A 20,620-nucleotide genomic window follows, 5' to 3' on the forward strand; every position below is an offset into this window, starting at 1 on the left:
TAAAGAAGATTTATAACCCAAAATTGCGCTATTTCGACCTAAGCTGTTATTCCTTATTGTTACAGAAATTATTCAAGAAATGATTCAGAAATGATTCAAGAAAAACCCATAGCGTGCGATTTTAGTTGTTTAAATTTGTTTAAGCCGAAGAACGTAAAAGAACGTATGCGCATTAGGGTGTTCCATTTTCAGGCGTTGTTTATTTTTTCAGTCCCAAATGAAAATTTAATGTTTTATTGAAAATAAATAGTTGCGCTTGGAGGGTGGAGCCGTGTGCAGAAGTCCACGAAAGTGGGGAAAGCTTCTGACCGCCATTCACCTGGGAATGTTCTTTTGCATGCGGTTCAAGCAGCTCACTACTGCCGGTCGCTTGCGGCCAAGTATCCTCTGGGTAGCCGCTAAACATCCGTTTAGCGGTGAGCTAATGTGAGAAGGCGACTACCTGGCTAGGCCACTCTGACATAATCGGTTTAAGGGCTAGCCGGGGGAGATCTCATCGGCAGCGTCTGTACACCTCTATGTGCGCCTGCAAGCGGGCGTCTGTCTTGGAGCAAGCGGCTCGCTATATAAATGTGCAAGTAATATTTTCGCCCCGCTGAGCGGATTGTGCGCTGGGCTTGGGACCCGCCACGTAAAACCATACTCCAATGAAATATAACAACAAGCCTCGGATAAATACACTCTCTATTGATGACGACCATGGCAAACGTTTGAAGGACAATGAATTGAGGGCATGCACCTGGAACGTCCGCTCTCTGAATGAGATTGGTGCAGATGCCCGGCTGGTTGATGTCCTCGTCAAAGCAAAAATCTGACATCACCGCCATCAAAGAAATGCGTTGGACGAAGCAAGGAAGAAAGAAGTGGCCATACGAATAAGCGCAGTTTCGGCGTCGGGTTCGTGGTGGGAGAGAGACTTTGTCGCCAAGTGCTGGCGTTCACGCCTGTGGACGAGCGTCTCGCCGCTATCTGAATAAAAGCAAAAATTTTTAATATATCATTCATCTGCGCCCATGCGCCGACAGAGGAGAAAGACGGTGAGGTGAAAGACACTTTGAACTGAACAATTAGAACGCACATACGAGCGCTGTCTCCGTCATGATATAAAAGTCGTGCTTGGCGACTTTAACGACAGGGTGGGCAAAGAAGGTGTTTTTGGCCCTACAGTCGGAAAGTTCAGCCTACACAATGAAACTTCTCCTAACGGACTGAGGCTGATTGACTTTGCCGGTGCTCGAAACATGGTCATATCCAGCACGAGGTTCATGCATAAAAAGATACATCAAGCTACATGGCTGTCTCCTGATCGAAATACTCGCAGTCAGATCGATCACGTTGTGATAGACACAGTGTTTTAGATGTGCGCACGATCCCAGGACGTAACATCGATTTGGACCATTATCTCGTTGCAGCCAAAATACGCACCCGCCTCAACGCGGCTAAAACCAAGCTAGACGTTGAAAAGCTTCAATCACAACAGACTGCCAATGATTTCGCAACTCGACTCTCACACCTGCTCTCTGAGAGCACAACTCATCCTGAAGGAATACAGGAGCAGTGGGAGCATATCTCCAAAGCACTTCGTACTGCCGCCGAGGAAAAAATTGGTTACTGGCGGCCACGAAAAAACAACTGGTACGATGAAGAATGCCGCGTTGCAACCGAAAGAAAAGACGCTGCCTACAGAGCTACGTTAGAAGCGAGCGTGACAAGAGGAGTGTGTGAACGCTATCGTGAGTTGAAAAGGGAAGCGAGACGCCTTTTCAGGAAGAAAAAAGCAGAAGCAGAAAGCGTGAGTGCGAGGAGCTTGAGCTGCTAGCCACCAGGAATAACGCCCGAAAATTGTACCAAAAAATACGGCGACAGACGGAAGGTTTTAAGACCGGGGCAAACTCCTGTAGGAATGAAAACGGCGACCTTGTAACTGATGTCCAGAGAGTGCTTAGATTATGGAGGGAATACTTCTCTGCTCTCCTAAATGGAGGCAGCAATTCACCGCGCAGAGATGAAGAACCCGATCCCGCAATCGATGATGATGGAATATATGTCCCCCCGCCCGATTATGACGAAGTTAGAATAGCAATAACCAGATTAAAAAACAACAAGGCCGTGGGCGCTGATGGATTGCCGGCGAAGCTATTCAAGTACGGCGGCGAGGAGTTGGTAAGGCGCATGCAGCAGCTTCTTAGCAAAATATGGGCGGACGAGTGCATGCCCGACGGTTGGAATCTAAGTGTTCTTTGCCCAGTCCACAAGAAGGGAGGCACTGCAAAATGCACCAACTATAGTGGAATCAGCTTTCTTAATATCGCATATAAGGTCCTTTCAAGTGTATTGTGCGAAAGATTGAAGCCCACCGTGAACCGGCTGATTGGACCTTATCAGTGCGGCTTCAGACCTGGTAAATCTACCATCGACCAGATTTTCACAATGCGCCAAATCTTGGAAAAAACCCGTGAAAAGAGAATCGACACACATCACCTCTTCGTCGACTTTAAAGCCGCCTTCGACAGCACGAAAAGGAGCTGCCTATATGCCGCTATGTCTGAATTTGGTTTCCCCGCAAAACATATACGGCTGTGCAAAATGACGTTGAGCAACACCATCAGCTCAGTCAGAATTGGGAAGGACCTCTCCGAGCCGTTCGAAACTAAACGAGGTTTCAGACAGGGTGACCCCCTATCGTGCGATTTCTTTAATTTGTTGCTGGAGAAAATTATACTAGCTGCAGAACTTAACCGCACTGGAACAATATACTATAAAAGCGTGCAATTACTGGCATATGCTGATGACATTGATATCATCGGCCTAAACACCGGCGCTGTTAGTTCTGCTTACTCCAAACTGGAAAAAGAAGCGGTAAACATGGGTTTGATGGTGAATGAGGACAAAACGAAGTACCTGCTGTCATCGAGCAAAGAGTCAGCGCATACGCGCCTTGGCAACCACGCTACTGTTGGCAGCCATAATTTCGAAATAGTAAAAGACTTCGTTTATTTGGGAACCAGCATCAACACTAGCAACAACATCCGCACTGAAATCCAGCGAAGAATCAATCTTGCCAACAAATGCTACTTTGGACTAGGTAGGCAATTGAAAAGTAAAGTCCTCTCTCGGCAAACGAAAATCATACTCTACAAGTCACTTATCGTACCCGCCCTGCTATATGGGGCAGAAGCATGGACCACGACAACAGCAGATGAAGCGGCTTTGGGAGTTTTCGAGAGAAAAGTTCTTCGAAAGATTTATGGACCTCTATGCGTTGGCGATGGCGAGTACCGAAGAAGATTTAATGATGAGCTGTACGAGCTATACGCAGACATCAACATAGTCCAGCGAATTAAAACGCAGCGGCTGCGCTGGCTAGGCCATGTTATGCGAATGAAAGATGATGCTCCGGCCAAGAAAGTGTTTCTATAGGAACCCGCCTATGGAAGCAGAGGTAGAGGGCGGCCCCCACTCCGTTGGAAGGACCAGGTGGAAAACGATTTAAACTCCCTTGGTGTGACCAATTGGCGCCGGTTGGCGGAGCGAAGGAGCGACTGGCGCGCCTTGTTGGACGCCATAACCGTTTAGACGGTTAAGCGCCAATTTAGGTAAGTAAGTAAAAAAATAGTTGCGCTCAGGGATTGGACTTTTTGACATAAAAACAACAAAGATTTATTCAAAAAATCATATTTTGATTTAAAAAATTAGCAAAAAAAAAGAAGAGAAATCCTTGATGATTGCCAAATTTCAGATTAGAAGTTATTTTGTTTTCTAAATTAATCAATAATTGTTTTATGACACACAAAAATTTCGTGCAAAAAGGAAAATAAATTTAAGCTAAACTGAATTTAAAAAAAACTTCGAATACAGAAATAAAATCGCGTTCTTTCAATTTTACAAAAAATAATCAACAAATTAGAGCTTACGATTTCTTCTCGAACACAAGCGAGATTTTCGAGACTTGAGAAATCGAGAACTCGACTTCTCGCGAGATTCTCGTGTCTGGAAGTCCTCGTAAATCTCGCGAGCTTCTCGACATTCTTACTTAATCGCTGTAGGGGCAGTACTTATACACTTGTTTTTTTTTACTTGTGACTTTCTCGTTGATTATATTGCTTCAATGACATTTAACTCAAAACATATTTATTATACATATAATTTTGTTCGCAATATTTTATTTTTCAACGAAACATTAAGAACACGACTTCTCGCGAGATTCTTGAATTTCGAATTACTCGTAAGGCTCGCGAGATACTCGAATCTCGAATTTCTCGTAAGGCTCGCGAGATCTCGAATCTCGAATTACTCGTAATACTCGCGATCTTCTCGACTTTCAATTCAGTCGCTGAACTGGCAATATTCTATACATTTCGGGGTTTTTTACTTGTGGTTTTGCGGACATTTTGGCTTGTACTACAGAAGAAATCGTAAGCTCTATATAAAACAGCCAATGAAATCGATTACGAGTAATTCGAGATTCGAGAATCTCGCGAGAAGGCGAGACTCGCGAGAAATCTCTTCTCGAACATAAAATGGCTAAGCAAATTCTGTGGTAAAATAAATATCTATAACATTAATTTATAGCATTCTGTTTTTTAACTCAATTAAAGATTAATAGCAGTGTAAATGCACTAAACAAACGAGTAATTCGAGATTCGAGAATCTCGCGGGAAGGCGAGACTCGCGAGAAATCTCTTCTCGAACATGTTCGAGAAATCGTAAGCTCTACAACAAATTAAAAATTACATAAATTAATTAAAATTGTTTTCCTGCATTCTTCCCGCTAAGCGATAACAAATAAAATTTAAATTTTTTATTAATTTTAGTGAGCTGTATAACAAAAACTGAGTTTGATATATGCTTGGAATATTTTGAAAATTTCTAACACAGGAGAATTTTAAAGTATGTATATTAGAGCGGGTCAAATTGTATGGATGGATTTTTTCCCATCAGGAGTATAGCAAAAACGTAATCTACAGATGATTCTAAGAAAAATTGCTGAATTGCGTTTTTGCTATACTCCTGATGGGCAAAAAATTTGACCCGCTCCAATGTATATCAAAAAAAGCATTATTTTTGAAATTTTCTCCGAAGCAAGGAAAAAAGAGTTCTGAAATACTTAGTGGGGGACATTTTTAAAAGCTTTTTAAATTTCCAAATCTTTGAACATTTTTATAAGTCTAGCTGCATTTTGTGCACGTAATCTACCTCAGTTGGTATGTAAAGTTAAATTTTTAGTGAATTTTCCGGGGCTATAAAAAATATCGTCTTTAAATAAAACAACCTAGTGTACATATGTACATATGAACTCAAATTTCTTGAAGTTTACTTCATTCAAATTTTAAAGCAGAACTTGCATTGTTGGCGTAATATGCATTTTTTCATTAGGATTTATAAAGAGTAAAGGAAAAAACTTGCAGTTAAATAATTTCAGATCTTCCAAAGGTAAAAAGTGACGCAATGGTAATATTTTATCATCATTTGTGAGATAAATACCATCGGTAAAAATTAATTGACTGCATAAAACATTTGTCTGAGGAAATGAAACAGCTTCGGAAAATGTTTAAATAATTCCCGATATTAATGCAAAAATTTTCTCTACCTAGGAAAATTTTAGAATCAAATACACTGAAAAAACAAGACTGGTCAATTTAACCGATATTTCTGTAAGTTTTTATCCGAATTGTTCATTTTGAATTGAGTGTTGCAAGAGTCAAATCAACAAAAAACAGTTAATCAAATGTTAGCTCGGTTAAGAAAAATATTGTATTTTATATTTGCGGGGCGATCCAGTTGGGAAATTGTTTTCTTATTGAAAAAATCATTTTCTAACTGCTAACATTAATTATCCAGGCCTTGAATCCAGAATTTTCGGTGTGGAAGGCCTAGAAATTACTGGCATATTGATATCATTGCCCAGAACACCCGCGCCGTAAGTTCTGCTTACTCCAAACTGAAAAACGAGTCGGAAACAAGGGTTTGATGGTGAATGAGCACATAATGAAGTATCCTGCTGTCATAGAGCAAAGAGTCAGTGCATTTTCGCCGTGGCAACCACGCCACTGTCGGATTGAATTTGGGAATAGTAAAAGAGGTCGTTTATTTGGGATTCAGCATTAATACAAACATCAACATTAGCACTGAAATCCAGCGAAGAACACTTTTGCCAATAAATGCCACTTTGGACTAGGTGGGCAATTGAAAAGTAAAGTCCTCTCTCGGCAAACGAAAATCATGCTCTACAAGTCACTTATCATACCCGTTGTTGTTGTTGTTGTTGTAGCGAAAATGTTGCTCCCCGAAGGCTTTGGGGAGTGTTATCGATGTTGATGGTCCTTTGCCGGATACAGATCCGGTACGCTCCGGTACAACAACACCATTAAGGTGCCGGCCCGACCATCTCGGGAACGATTTATGTGGCCACATTAAACCTTCAGGCCATTCCCTCCCTCTCCACCCCCAAGTTCCATGAGGAGCTTGGGGTCGCCAGAGCCTCTTCTGTTAGTGAAACAGGATTCGCCGCGGATAGGTGAGGTTAACAATTGAGTTTGGAGAAGCTATATATTGCGCTGGCAACCTGAAGGGTTGCGCTACCCAACCCCTTGAATCTGGTATTTTAGTCGCCTCTTACGACAGGCATACCTACCGCGAGTATATTCTGATCCCCTAACCCGCTGGGGAGAAAAAAACCCGTCCTGCTATATGGTGCAGATGCATGGACCATAACAACATCAGATTAAGTGGTTATGAAAGTGTTCGAGAGAAAATTTCTTCCAAAGATTCACGAACCTCTACGCGTTGGCGACGGCAAGTACCGAAGAAGGTTTAATGATGAGCTGCACGAGCTTTACGCAGACTTCAACATAGTCCAGCAGACTAAAAATCAGCGACTACGCTATCTAGGCTATGTTATGCGAATGAGAGATGATGCTCCATCTAAGTATTTTTATTGGAATATGTGATTTCTCCTAGCGGGTTAGGGGGTCAGAATATACCCGCGGTAGGTACGCCTGTCGTAAGAGGCGTCTAAAATACCAAATAGATTCAAGGGGTTGCGTAGCCCAAACCTTTCAGGTTGCCAGCGCAATATATAGCTTCTCCAAACCCAATTGTCAACCTCACCTATCCGTGGCGAATCCTGTTTCATTAACAGCCGAGGATCTGACGACCCCGACCTTCTCATGGATCTAGGGGGTGAGAGGGCGGGATCGCCTAGAAGGTCGTATGTGGTCATAACAAATCGTTCCTGAGATGGTCGGGCTTGGTACCGGAACGTACGGGATCTGCATCCGGCAACGTCGATAACACTCCCCTAAGGCCTTCGGGGAGTGCCCTTATCGCTATAACAACAACAACAACATTGGAACCCGTCTATGGAAACAGGAAGACAGCGCACAGTGGACCGAAATTGAAAAGTTGGTACTTAGGACTTTAAATGTACATTTTCGTATTCTGTGACCTTTTTCCATAATTTATTGTTATATAACATTTTTTCATAGAACCTAATTTAAAAAAGTTATGACACTTTTAGTAACCGTCTTTCATATCGACATACCCTAACGAGCATATGTATACATCTAGGTATTTTTTCCAATTTCCAGCAAATTTGGCTTTACTAAAATAATTTTTACTATTTCTCAATAAAAATATGTATCAAGGTCTAACCTAGAAGCTTTCAATTTTATTTAAAAAATGTGTGCAAAATTTGCGAAATATCGACGAATCTTAGAGGTTATACAGAGGTTATAGCTGGCCATGAAATGAAAGTGACGCTTGGATTTACTCGCTATAAAAAAGGTTACAAAGAGTAGTAGGCCATGAAACAAAACTTGAGAAAATTATTCAAGTTTTTGGGCATTAAGTTTTTGGAAGTGGAAGCAAAAGTAAGCAGTGCATGTCAAACTAACTTAAATTGCAATAACTTACTATCTACGACTCGCTGTTTTCGAAATGGATTGTGATTTAGTGACAAATTCTGATTTATTTGAAAAATTGAAAGAATGTGGCAATATTAAAGACTATATATTTTTATAAAATTTTATTAAATCCAAAATTTTGATACATCTTAATGGTAAAAATTTGAACAGTTTAAAAGCCTTAATACTTTAATTTTTTTATACTGCTTCAATCTGCATAGAAGGTGGAAAAAATCAGGATCCAAAGATCAAGTGTTTAAAAATACAAACAGTCAATGGTTACAGAAGCAAGTAACTTGGCCAGATTATATAAAAAAGCTACCGATGAATCCAATTACTTCTGACCTATTTATTTCATCGAGGAAATCGAAATTACCTAGTAAGCATGAAGAAATATCCGAAGAAGTGAAATCTCTATACTCCTACCGCAAAACCTCGACTATGATACAGAAAACTAAATATTTTAGTTTCTCAATTTTAATTGGTTACGAATATATGTACATACTACATATGAAACGCAACATTTACTTAAAATATTTCATGGACTATTGGCCGATCGAATAATTTTTGCTTTTAATTACTCTTTTGGTACTAACGAACGAGCTGGAATAGTAAGCATCATATAAACAAAAAAAAAATTTACGAACAAGCTGGAATAGCTAATTTTTGATTTGAACCTTTTTTGGATTGTTAAATATAAAAATTAAATGTTTTATAATATGCATTATCAAATATTTTTGTTTTTTAATATGCCGAATTAAAAAGTGATTCACAATACTAAAAAAAAAAAAATAGTTTTGTTTTTAAATTCTACCCAAAATTAAAAAGTGATTCGCAATACTAAAAAAAACAAAAACAAAAAAAATGCTTCGGCCAAGAAAGTGTTTCTATCGGAACCCGCCTATGGAAGCAGAGGTAGAGGGCGGCCCCCACTCTGCTGGAAGTACCAGGAGTAAACGATTTTAATTTCCTTGATGTGATCAATCGGCGCCAGTTAACCCAGCGAAGAAGCGACTGGTGCGCCTTGTTGGACAGCCATGATTTTTTAAACTGTTAATCGCCAATTAAGTAAGTGAGTAAGGCCTAGCACGCTACCATCACAACACACCGCCTAGCTCTGCTCTGTTAGCTAACAAATATTAATGCCACTTTAAGAATACCAATGAGAACTGTTAAAATAACAGATTTCCGTCAACATAAGAATAACCGTGGCTGTTGGTATGACAGAGATTTTCGTGGTACGAATTAAAATTAGCTGATGCATTATATTTACAGTTCTTCGCTATTGAAATAAGCAATGGAATCCGTTCTTTCAACAGAAAAATCTGTAAGATTGATTGAGAATCCGTAATTTTTACAGAATATTGTCAACTTGAGAAAACAAACAGTTTTCCTTTTGTAGAAATAACTTAACAAATTTGGTTGAATTAACCATAATGCGATCAATTTTACTGAATGTCTGTTAATAAAAGAACAACAAAGCTGATTTGTTGATTTTACTACCTTCATTTCTTGCGGTGGACATAATTTATGCGTACCTTGAAGCGTATCGCACTAATTTTGACTTAGAGCATTAAAATATATTACTAGTTCCAATTATGTCCCCTCGCGGTACTTTCTACTGACATTTTTTACATGGTCATGTCATATGTAATGGCAACTACCACGCTCTGTAGACCTTTGGCACGCCTTCGTAACTAGTTCGGTCGTAGGTGGATATTCCCTAGGTAGGTGAGATAGTCCCTAAAATTGATTAATGTGATTAAATACATATAGCTCAGGTTTAAGCGATGTTGATACATGTACGGCTGCCAACTCTCACACTGTGTTTCCGATTAGCACCACTTCGTAGATAGGAATTAAACCTGAATTGCGAATCTGTCGATTTTCCCGACTATGCCCCATTTTTTCTGCGAGAGCATAGTGCGCTGCAGAACCCCTAGTATATTTTAGATAAGCAACATATAAGCTAGTTTCAGCAAATGACCATAACTACGAACCATTGTCTTGTATTGTAAAACAATATATACGAATAGAAGAAGTGGAATGGGTAGATAGTTACGCACAGTGTTGTTCCATGAAATAGAGCCAGAGCACTATATAAATCTTGCAAAAAATTTTAGAATCTGTGCATTTTCATAATCTGTCTGATATATTTGGTTTTGTTGATTTTCCGACAGGGTCAATAATTGATGAAATTTTCTCCCATCCCTTGTCAAACTTTGGATAGAAACCGGTTTAGGCATTGTGTCATTTTTCGGGAAAATTAATTAATTGTTAATGAATTAACGGACATTCAGTAAAATTGATCGCATTATAGTTAATTCAGCCGAGTTTTTTGTCATGATAACAGATTTGGTAAGCTATTTCAACAGAACAAAAACTGTAGGCTTCAAGTTTAAAAAATTCTGTAAAAATGGCAGATTCTCAATCAATCTAAATGACTTCTCTGCTAAAAGAACTCATTTCTTGGTCTATCGTGCCACATAAATTCTGTCATATCAACAGCCACTATTATTCAAATGTTAACGGAAATATGTTAATTAATTGATTGGTATTCTTAGGGTGACTGTAATAATTGTTATCTAACGAAACAGCGCTACATGGTCGCCGTGGTGTGATGGTAGCGGGTTACGCCTACCACACCGAAAATCCTGGGTTCAAGGCCTGACAAAAGCAACATCAAAACCTTTAGCATTTCTGAATTTCAGAGCTGTGGCTTACATTTGATGTACTTTTTATTGTTGATTTGACTCTTGGGACACCCAATTCCGAATCGATAATTTGGGCGACGTTCATTCAACAGCTATGATATTTACGATGGATTAAAACTTACAGATGTATCGATTGATTTGACCCGTAATTCGTTTGGGTTTTTTCTTTCAGTGTATAAATTAAATTTTAGAAATGAATTGAAACAAGTAAGGAAGTCTAAGTTCGAGTGAAACCGAACATTACATACCCAGCTGTACAATTGAAATGCTGTTGTTGTTTGTTTTGTGTGCTTAATAGTGTCACAAGGCTGGGCAGGAATACATTTACATATGGTTCTATTCTGAACTAATTTTTCTTCGAGTTATAGCTCCCGAAACATAGAAAATTTCTCAGTCATAAAAGAGGCGGTGCCACGCCCATTTTTTAAAATTTGAAGTTTTTCCTATTTATTGTTCTAAATCCACTTGGGAAATGAAATACCATTGATATGAAGCTTTTTTTTGCAAAGATATAGCTTATTTTATTCGTCCACGACCCTTTTAAAAATCTTTTATATAAAAGTGGGCGTGGTCCTTAACCGATTTCGTTAATTTTTCTTCAAAGCATTCCTTATAGTAAAGGCAACCTCTCTGCCGAATTTTGTTAAGATAGCTTTAACGATTTTTGATTTATGATTAATAATATTTGTAAAATGGATTTTATCACAAGTGGGCGGTGCCACGCCCATTTAAAAAAAATTCAAATTTTTATCAAGAGTCTCAATATCAGTCCACACGTCAAATTTCAACATTCTAGGTGTATTATTTACTAAATAATCAGGTTTTTTGTGTTTTCCAAAATGTTATATATATAAAAAGTGGGCGTGGTTATCATCCGATTTCGTTCATTTTCAAGACCTGTCTGGGTCTGGTTCCATATAAGCTCGTGTACCAAATGTGGTGAAGATACATATCACAATATTTACTCAAGTTATCGTGTTAACGGACAGACGGACGGACGGACATGGCTCAATCAAATTTTTTTTTCGATACTGATGATTTTGATATATGGAAGTCTATATATATCTCGATTCCTTTATACCTGTACAACCAACCGTTATCCAATCAAAGTTATAATACCCTGTGTACAAGTACAGCTGGGTATAAAAATAAGGAAGCAATAATGGGCATTAGATTAACGATTTCGTTGGCTTTTGAGGGCATGTTCCAGGTATGCAGATTTTTTTTACTCGACTAGACGTAAAACTTGAGATATATCTCGCAAAGAATATATTTTCAATGTCATATAATATTATTTATGGAGAACAAAGTCTCGCGCCCGTAGTCGTACTTTAGCTTATATCCAGCATTTGAAGATACTTCACATTTCGTTATTCTACGGGCATAGGGTCTTTCTCCTTTCGGCCCTCGTTTAAGTAATGTAAAATTTCCCTTTAGCTTCGCTAAGTTTTGCATACTTTCACAAGCATTAAAAAACTACTTCTATTTCTTGTCGCGCATTATATGCATACGAGCCGGACACGTGCGCATCTTGCGCAACCAATATAAAAGTCTCTTATCAGCTGTTCTATCAATCAATTAAAACTTACAGCGTGCGCTGCCATCTAGCGTATGGTAGCAACTGCCGGTAATCAGTGCAAATATTCACAATAGTGCCATAGTATAAATAGATTTCATTGTGTGCTTACAATCGTTTATTTTTAACAAATTATTTTAATAAAATATAGCTAACAAAAGCACCACGACCAAAATTGCCCAAAGCTCGCTAATAGCCCGAATCTCCATCTTTACAACGAAAACTTTATTTATAGATTTGGATTCCAAATAAGAGCGAAAAAGGGGCCCGTACATAAAAACATATATATGATGGTCATATGTATATTAGTACTTGAATGTTTGAGGTACCCAAAACTTTAATGAAATGAAGCATTCCGGTGATATCCAAACATTGTAATATCCACTTAGTCCGTTTTTTCATGATCCCTTTTGATAGCTATGGGATCGTAACTACGATCGGATCGAAAACTATTTTCACTCAAGCGATAATAATTAGCCTATCCAAATATTTAATAATACTCTAATTCAAAAATCGATCAGGGATCGAATTTTGAGGAAGGGCATATGTATACAAGCAGCCGAAATAGGGTGATATTTTACGAGCCAATCGATATATATTCATATATTCATCGCATTTTAAACTAAAACTAATGGCATTTTCTTTTCTGAAAATATTGTCGCCCTGTTGATTATTCTCCACTCTGTAGTAAGTTTGTGTGTTCCTTTTACAAAAGAGATCCTAGTGGATACCATTACCTATAAATTCAGCCTTTTCGGAGAGCACCAGGTATGCTAGTTCAAAAGTTAGAATTTAGAAGTGCACCATGAGGGTAACATTTTTTCCAGAAAAGAAAACGCTGTAAGTATTTGCCCAAACCATTCTTATGAAACTCACCTTCTTGGTTCCAGCACGCTGGTTATTTATAACTTTAAGAACAATTCAAAGCATGGGAATGTTACAGAAGCAGAGACAGCATCCACAGCATCATTAAATGCACAATAAGCAACAAAGAAATGTTGCATGTAACAACCAATCACACATCAACGATATTTAAAACAATGAACGCGTAGACAGACGATGGATCCGATTATAAATTAGCTTAGATCATGCGCGAATAGCAATATCAAAGGATAAGTGTGCAAAAAATAGAATAAAAGCTAGGAGACAAGCAATGTTGGGTGATTGCACTAAACGCAGACGACTGGAAGATTGAAAAATTATGCGAGTGCAAAGCGATGGAAACAAAAAGAAATAAGGCAAAAACCAACAACAACAACAAAACTTAAAAAATTCTATATATGTATATTAGACTGGGTCGATTTATTAACCGATATCGCGCCATCGATTTTTCGATAGGATTTGGGCTAGGTTTTTTTCATGACCTACTAAAAAAATTTTCATTTGATTGTAAAATTTTCATGTATACCCTGTCCGACCCAAAAATGTCCGCTAAAAGCGTTGTCGATAACAGTTTTTTGAAAAAAATATATATATACATATTTTTTATTATCGCCAACGTTTTTAGCGGACATTTTTTGGTCTGACAGGGTATACATATGAAAATTTTTTTAGAAGGTCATGAAAAAAACCTTAAAAATCAAAGTTGAAAAAAAGTCAAAAACATGAAACTTTGCAGGCTCGAAAATTATTTTTTTGGGTATGCGTAGTTGAACTTTTTTTCCTGAGCCCAAATCCTATCGAAAAATCGATGGCGCGATGTCCACTAACTTTCGTCCATACATATAGACCTACCCTAATGTATATATTAAAAAGCTGAAAACACTTAGGGCATACGCAAAATTGGAATCGGGAAAATCAAACTAAGCGGAAAGGAGAGATTAGTTAAGTTCATTGAGAGAGTAAATGTTTGGTTATAAGGTGGGAACAAATTGTGAAGGCAAGAAAAAGAGTTAAGTATCAAGTAGACAAATTTCAGACTTCGTGCAAGGACACTGAATAAGTCTCGCAGTCTTATATACCCAAAATATAGAATAGAAAGGACATTAGGGTGAGTCGAAAGCAATTTGAAGCTTTTCCGGAAAGAACATTTTATTTGGCCCTTGAAAATTCATCCGAAATTGTGTTTTGGTCTCTTTGACATATTTCCAAAGTTCATGAGTCATATTTTGGTCTTGAGGATCTCCATAACCTTGAAGTCGTTTTGTTAATTTTACGACAGCGTGGATATGTGATTTATATTGGAATGATTTTTCGTTATCCCTTGTCAAATTTGTTTTCGAGACAAAGCGGTTTCGGCGTTGTGCCATCATCAGTGTAGATTTTCGTTGTAGTTTTTCTTGTATTTATAGTTCGTAGGTACATGAGCAGGTATTGTCAAAATTGATGCTTGTGTATATTTATATGTATGTGCTGTGTGTTCATTCAGAACCGAGGGTGATTTTTACTGATCCATTTGTATGGCTGACTGCGGCAGATAAAAGTCAATAACTCTAGTCGTTTGACCTTCTTTGTGGGTTTGTTGTTTTTGAGCGTTAATTGTTTTATGTTTATTTGTTGTTGTGCGTTTGTCTGTTGTACCTGTGTGATTACTTTGTTTATTGTAAACAAGTTTTAAAGGTTCGAATATTGTGTCAGAAATTGTGTTTATCTGTTCGTTTATTATTCCACCGTCGCACAGTGGCGCCTCTGCATGGCAAAAATCAAAAAAATTATGAAAGCGTTCGCTAAATCTAATACATGTTTGTAATAGAGAATTTTCCGGGGATCAAGAATATACAAATTATAGTTTACCAGGTAGAGCCGCTCAAAGTTGACCAATTTTCAACATTGGGAAAAATTTGAAATTTTTCTTCCTTTTCGTTGTATTTAAAATGGTTTTGTGAGTAAATAAGGCGGCCGGTTATTGTTTTCTTGTATAGCAATTAAAGATAATTTAATTTAGGATTGAAACAAAAAAATTGTTTTTTTTTTTTGTTAAAAGTTGGCGGATATACCTGTTTTTCGAAATGCCTATTTTTAGGCCCTTTTTAAAACTTTGATGGAAGAAAAAATGTTAAAATATGTGCTCCGTCAAATTAACAGTAGTTATTTGTGAAATATTCAGTTATCTAAATTCATAAAGTCTACCTGCGTCCAGCTGCAACTTCACTTTTTACATCAAATAAAGTTAAACAACCTTGGGCATAAATACCCGTCTGTGCAGGTATATATAATTCAGTACGGCAGTAAGGTCGTTTTTGTTGGTGGGACTTGTTAACAACATACACTTTTTTAGTTACGAATTGTATACCTGAAATTCATTTTTATAATTTGAGTAGGTATATAAAGCTATCCATCATACAATGCACATTATCATTCGTCTTTTGGAGATTAAAGAACTAAGTATTCTGTTTACTTAAATTAAGTGAATAGTATTTTTAAATATAGTTCACAGTTTAATATTTAGTCAGATACACTCGAAGCCAATTCTAATATGTATCTAGAAAACTTGAAACTATTTGCGGTGTTTAAATGTACAAAGTCAAGACGGGACTTCGTTGAGGCTATTATGAGAGAATTAGCGAGTGAAACAAGCATTAAAGAAAAGGAAGGCCCGAAGAAAAAATTGGTTTACAATACATTATGATAGAAAGAAAATGGAAGGACGTCTATCGTAACAATTCAAAATTTCTAAGTAAGCATGACAAGTGGCTAGCTGACAAAACTTTTTTGGACGAAGAAACGCCTAGCACGTCAACCAATCCAACTAGAGGGAGACCAACAAAACCCATAGAAGAGTGTTCTACCTACAAAAGGAAAAGGAAGCTGTCTGATACCACAAAAGCTATAGCCACGACTCATCTTTCAGAAGCACTGGCTATTAAATATAAAAAAGACGAAGAAAACGTGAAGTCTCATATAACAGAAGCAGTTGCGGTAGCAAGTCTAGTGCGACTGATGAGGATCAAAAACAGCATTCGCACACCACCAAATGCGCTACCTAGGAAATACACTCCCGAAGAAGCTTTGGCGCTGTTTATAGATCTCGGTTTAACGAAGAAAAAATATATTATATTGCGTAAGTCATTATTTCAACGTAGTGCCGATATTTTACCTGGATACAAAAAAATTACACAAGCCAAGAAAGAAGCAGTTCCTCTAAGTCCCAAAATAACCGAAGTATCAGCTGAAATTGAGCTACAAAACGTCTACACGACACCTTCAAAGTTTTACTGAAGAAAAGTTGAAATCACTGCCAAAGGAGCTAGCATTGAAAACTAAGTGGGGATGTGATGGATCATCAGGACAAAGCGCATATAAACAAAGAATAAATATAGACGATGAAACAATTACAGATAGTAATATGTTTATGGCTTCTATTGTTCCATTACGACTGAAAGATGAAGCTTCAGAATATTGGAAAAATCCACGTCCGTCATCAATTATATTGTGCCGCCCGATATTATTTAAATACGAGAAGGAGTCTTCGGAACTCATAAAAGCTACAGTGAGTGATATAAAAAATCAAATTGCCAAATTAGAACCAACAATAATTGAAATTGAAGAGGGGAATGTCATTACAGTAAAGCATGATTTTCTTCTAACAATGGTCGATGGAAAAGTTTTGAACTTAATAACAAATACGACATCTACAATGAAATGTCCACGTAAGAACACCTGCAAAGTATCACGAGTTAGACAAAACGAAGACCTTTTCAACATGTTAGATATCTCTTCTGATCCATTCATATCATCTATGAGGTATGTAAGAACACAAAAAGATCTTACAGATGCGTATAGTTCAGAAATGGTTGCTTTGTTAGATATATGTTCCAGTGACAATGACTATGTTAAGATAAAATAAGTTTCTCACTTCTTATCACAACAATGAAAAAGAGATTTACTAATCAATTTTGTTACTTTATTGAAAAATAAGATACCTATGTACAAGTTAATTTTTTATTTCAAATAAAAGAATTAATTAATTTAGTAATTTATAAATATATACTTTTCGTTATTGTATTTCTCTAAAGTTTATCAAATTTATTTTAAAGGTTAGGCATTTCGCCTTCAAACTAGTATTAAATTTTTATAGAAATCAATACGTCTATCGAGTTTGGTACAAATTGGTAAACCGGTTACTAAGATCAAACTTTTTAGCATAAATGGGCAGTGCCACTCCCCTTTTCCAAAATTCGTTGGCTGTTTAATCTTGAGCTCAAATAAAATTTCATTGAACCACTTTCAATAACTTTTAGTTATTAATAAAATACATATTTGGCTTGTAAAAAAAAAAAAAACATGTAAAATTTTAAGATGAATTTTGAAGCACCTTGTTATTGTGGCACCACTTGTGGTGACATTTGAGTTTTATAAGAGTATTGTCATTTAAAAGAAACAATACGTCTATCGATTTTGGTAGTTATTGATTACGTGACTACTTAGATACAACTTGTTATCTTATCAAAATCATTAGTTTATCTTATTTAATGCTTAAATACGTCATTATAAGACAAATCTCATTTTATTTTTTTATTTTTTACTAAAAACATTTTGTTTCTGCATTTTCTAAAAATATTCGACTTTGACGAATTTTTTTGAAGCACCCTGCATCTGTGACATTCTGAACTTTCACACAATAAAACTTCAAATAATTAGCTTTCATTTTCATTTTAAATTTTTAAAATATCTTCATTGGTTCAAAAGTTATGATTTTTGCAAAGAAAAAACTCAAAAGGCGCCACTGTGCGTCGAATGTTTTCTGTTTTTAGATTTCCATGTTTTCGAGTACGTTGAGACGTCGGCCTTTTGCTTGTTTGTGAAGGACCCTAACTGTTTTTTTGATGTTTGCTGGAGAACATTTCCTTTTGGACCATGTGATTCGCGAAGTTAGACTCTGATAAAATGTTTGGATTCCGCCTTTTTTTGTTGTAATCTCTAATGTGTTCTCTGAACCTCGTTCTTATATGCCGTCCTGTTTGTCCTATGTAACTGTAGCTTGTATACGCCGTGACTGCTAAACGGATCCTCTGAGTTAGTGTTAGTTCTTAGTTTTCGCCCTAGATTGTTTGATGTTTTGAACGCTGTGTTAATGTTGTATTTTTTAAAGAATTTTTTACCAATTTATATGTTGCTTTTCCAGTATATATAGAGGAAATAAAATGTGGTAGAATAAGAGAGGATCTCGCGGATGAATACCAGAAACAAATTAAAGTTTTAGCTAGAAATTTAAAGGTCGCCAAAAATCTCAAATTAATGTTTTTTTTTTTTTTGTTAAAAATCAAACATTTTGTGGATTTTGAGATGGTGATTTCAAAATTGGGTCTAGCTTTCAAAAAAAATTTCCTTAAAATACGAATGAAGTTTAAGATATTGGCCTTTACTTAAAATACGAATGAAGTTTAAGATATTGGCCTTTGATGACCGAATTTTTATATCGTTTCAAATTAACTATTATTTCTGCAGTTTTTAAAGACTGTCTCAAAGTTCGCAATATAAGAAAGGCGAATTCAATTAAATAATTCAAAAATTAGTATTGAAAAACGTATTTGAAAAAATTTTGCAATTTTTAAATTGCTAAACAAAAATAAAAGAAAATGTTTTAATTCCAGAACGCACTTTTTATAGATTTTGAGATGCTGAACTCGAATATGTAAACAAAAATATTTTTTCAAACATTAATTTTAGCGAAAAGTACTAACGAAGTGTATGACATCGTTTTAGGTGCAATTTATATGAGCGACAACTCTCAGATTTTCTGCTAATTTGTAACGAGTTAAATGTTCGCTCATATAAAATGCACTGAAAACCTATCAATGACATGCCCTTTGGCGACGTTTGAAATGAAAATTTCTGTTGTAGCCTATACTTTCTTTCACAAATTTTAGTTAAGCAGCTCAAAATCTATAGTGGTATTGATTTTAAAGAAACACGGTTTTTAAGTTTATTTAAAAAAATTGAAAAGCGGTGAAAAAGCGCAAAATTTATTTTTTTAAAGCGTTTTTCAATATTTAGTTTTGAAATTTTTATCGTTACCGGATTTTTCTCATATCGGCGAAGAATTTGCCTTTAAAGTAGGGGTGGAAACTGTTATTCCTTTTATAATATAATTCCTTGCAAAACTATTAATTTTGGACTTTAAATATATTTGGATCAAGATAAAAATTATTTTCAGATTTTTATTACCTGAGTCCGATAGAATTAGTTAAACTCGGACTTTTAAAAATAAAAGTCCGGAAATAAAAGTTAAATTCGGACTTTTATATTTTAAGACCAAAATAAAAGTTCGGCTTGATAACAAAGAAATGGCTTATCCGAAATAAAAAAAAAAATTTTAATTCATAATTGTTATCAAGCGGGACTTTTATTTTGGCCTTAAAAAATAAAAGTCCGAGTTTAACTAGTTCTATCGGACTTAAAAAAAAAAATACAGGTTTTCCTTTTATATGTGGACTTTTATGGAAAATGTTCGAAAAATAAAAAGAATGCATGATTCGACATGATATTGCTATAGGGATACCTGGGAAGTCAAACATTTTCACCTAGGACAATTTTTTGATCAGGACTTTTTCGACTCCGAAAAAAAAAATTATTATTTTCCGACCGTGATTTAAAGCTTTTTTTTTTTTTTTGATAACTCTACCCTTATACCGTTGAAAAGGAATTGGATTTACTTACTTTCTTCTAATGCCTATCGTAACCCAGAAATCTCTGTCAAATTAACAGGCACTGTTATTCTAATGTTGACGGAAATCTGTTATTTTTACAATTTTCATTGGTATTCTTAGGGTGACACTCATAATTTTGAGTTAACAGAGCAGGGCTAGACAGCCACTGGCTGTGATGGTAGCGTGCTACGCCTACCACACGGGTTCAAGGCCTGGAAAAAGCAACGTAAAGGTCTTTGTATTGTGTTTTTTTTGTTTTTGTTTTTGTAAGAAGTATGGCTTATATTTGATGAACTTTTTTTTGTGACTTGGCTGTTGAAAGGGTTAATTCAAAATCAACAATTTGTGTGAAGTTGATTCAACAGCTACGCTGGATAAAAATTTACAGAAATATCGTTTGAAATTACCTGTAATTCGGTAGATTTTACTAGCCTTTCTCTTTTCAGATTAACGTTTTATTAAATTTAAAAATAGGTGGCATCAAGGTCGGTCAAGCCGTTTTCTTGGTAAAAGAGATGTGGAAAAAAGGCTAGGTGGCAACATTGCTTTGAAATAATTTTGTAAAAAAAATTATGTAAAATATATTTGTTTTAGTACCAACTTTAGTATATTTCATGAGCTTTTTTCAAACAGATGGCAACTTTGTAAACAAAAAATTTCGAAACTTTTTGGAGCGCTGAAATGAAAAATAAATTTGTGCCGCGCTAAAATTAGATTTTCTTTAAGAAAAAAATGTTGAATTTGAAGCGAACGAATTTATGTAAATAATTAAAACATGCTTATTCTGAGTGGGTTAGTATGAAAAAGGAATATATATATATATATAGATTAAAGACA

The 20,620-nt window shown here is 36.2% G+C and overlaps 1 protein-coding gene across 9 annotated transcripts in view; it reads right to left on the reverse strand.

Annotated features, from left to right (window-relative positions):
- The window catches only part of Arms (Ankyrin repeat-rich membrane spanning), a 200,218-nt gene that overhangs the window by 91,415 nt on the left and 88,183 nt on the right, over window positions 1-20,620 (reverse strand). The window lies entirely within an intron of this gene.

The sequence above is a fragment of the Eurosta solidaginis genome, chromosome 3, assembly GCF_040869045.1.
Source record: "Eurosta solidaginis isolate ZX-2024a chromosome 3, ASM4086904v1, whole genome shotgun sequence".
NCBI lineage: Eukaryota > Metazoa > Arthropoda > Insecta > Diptera > Tephritidae > Eurosta > Eurosta solidaginis.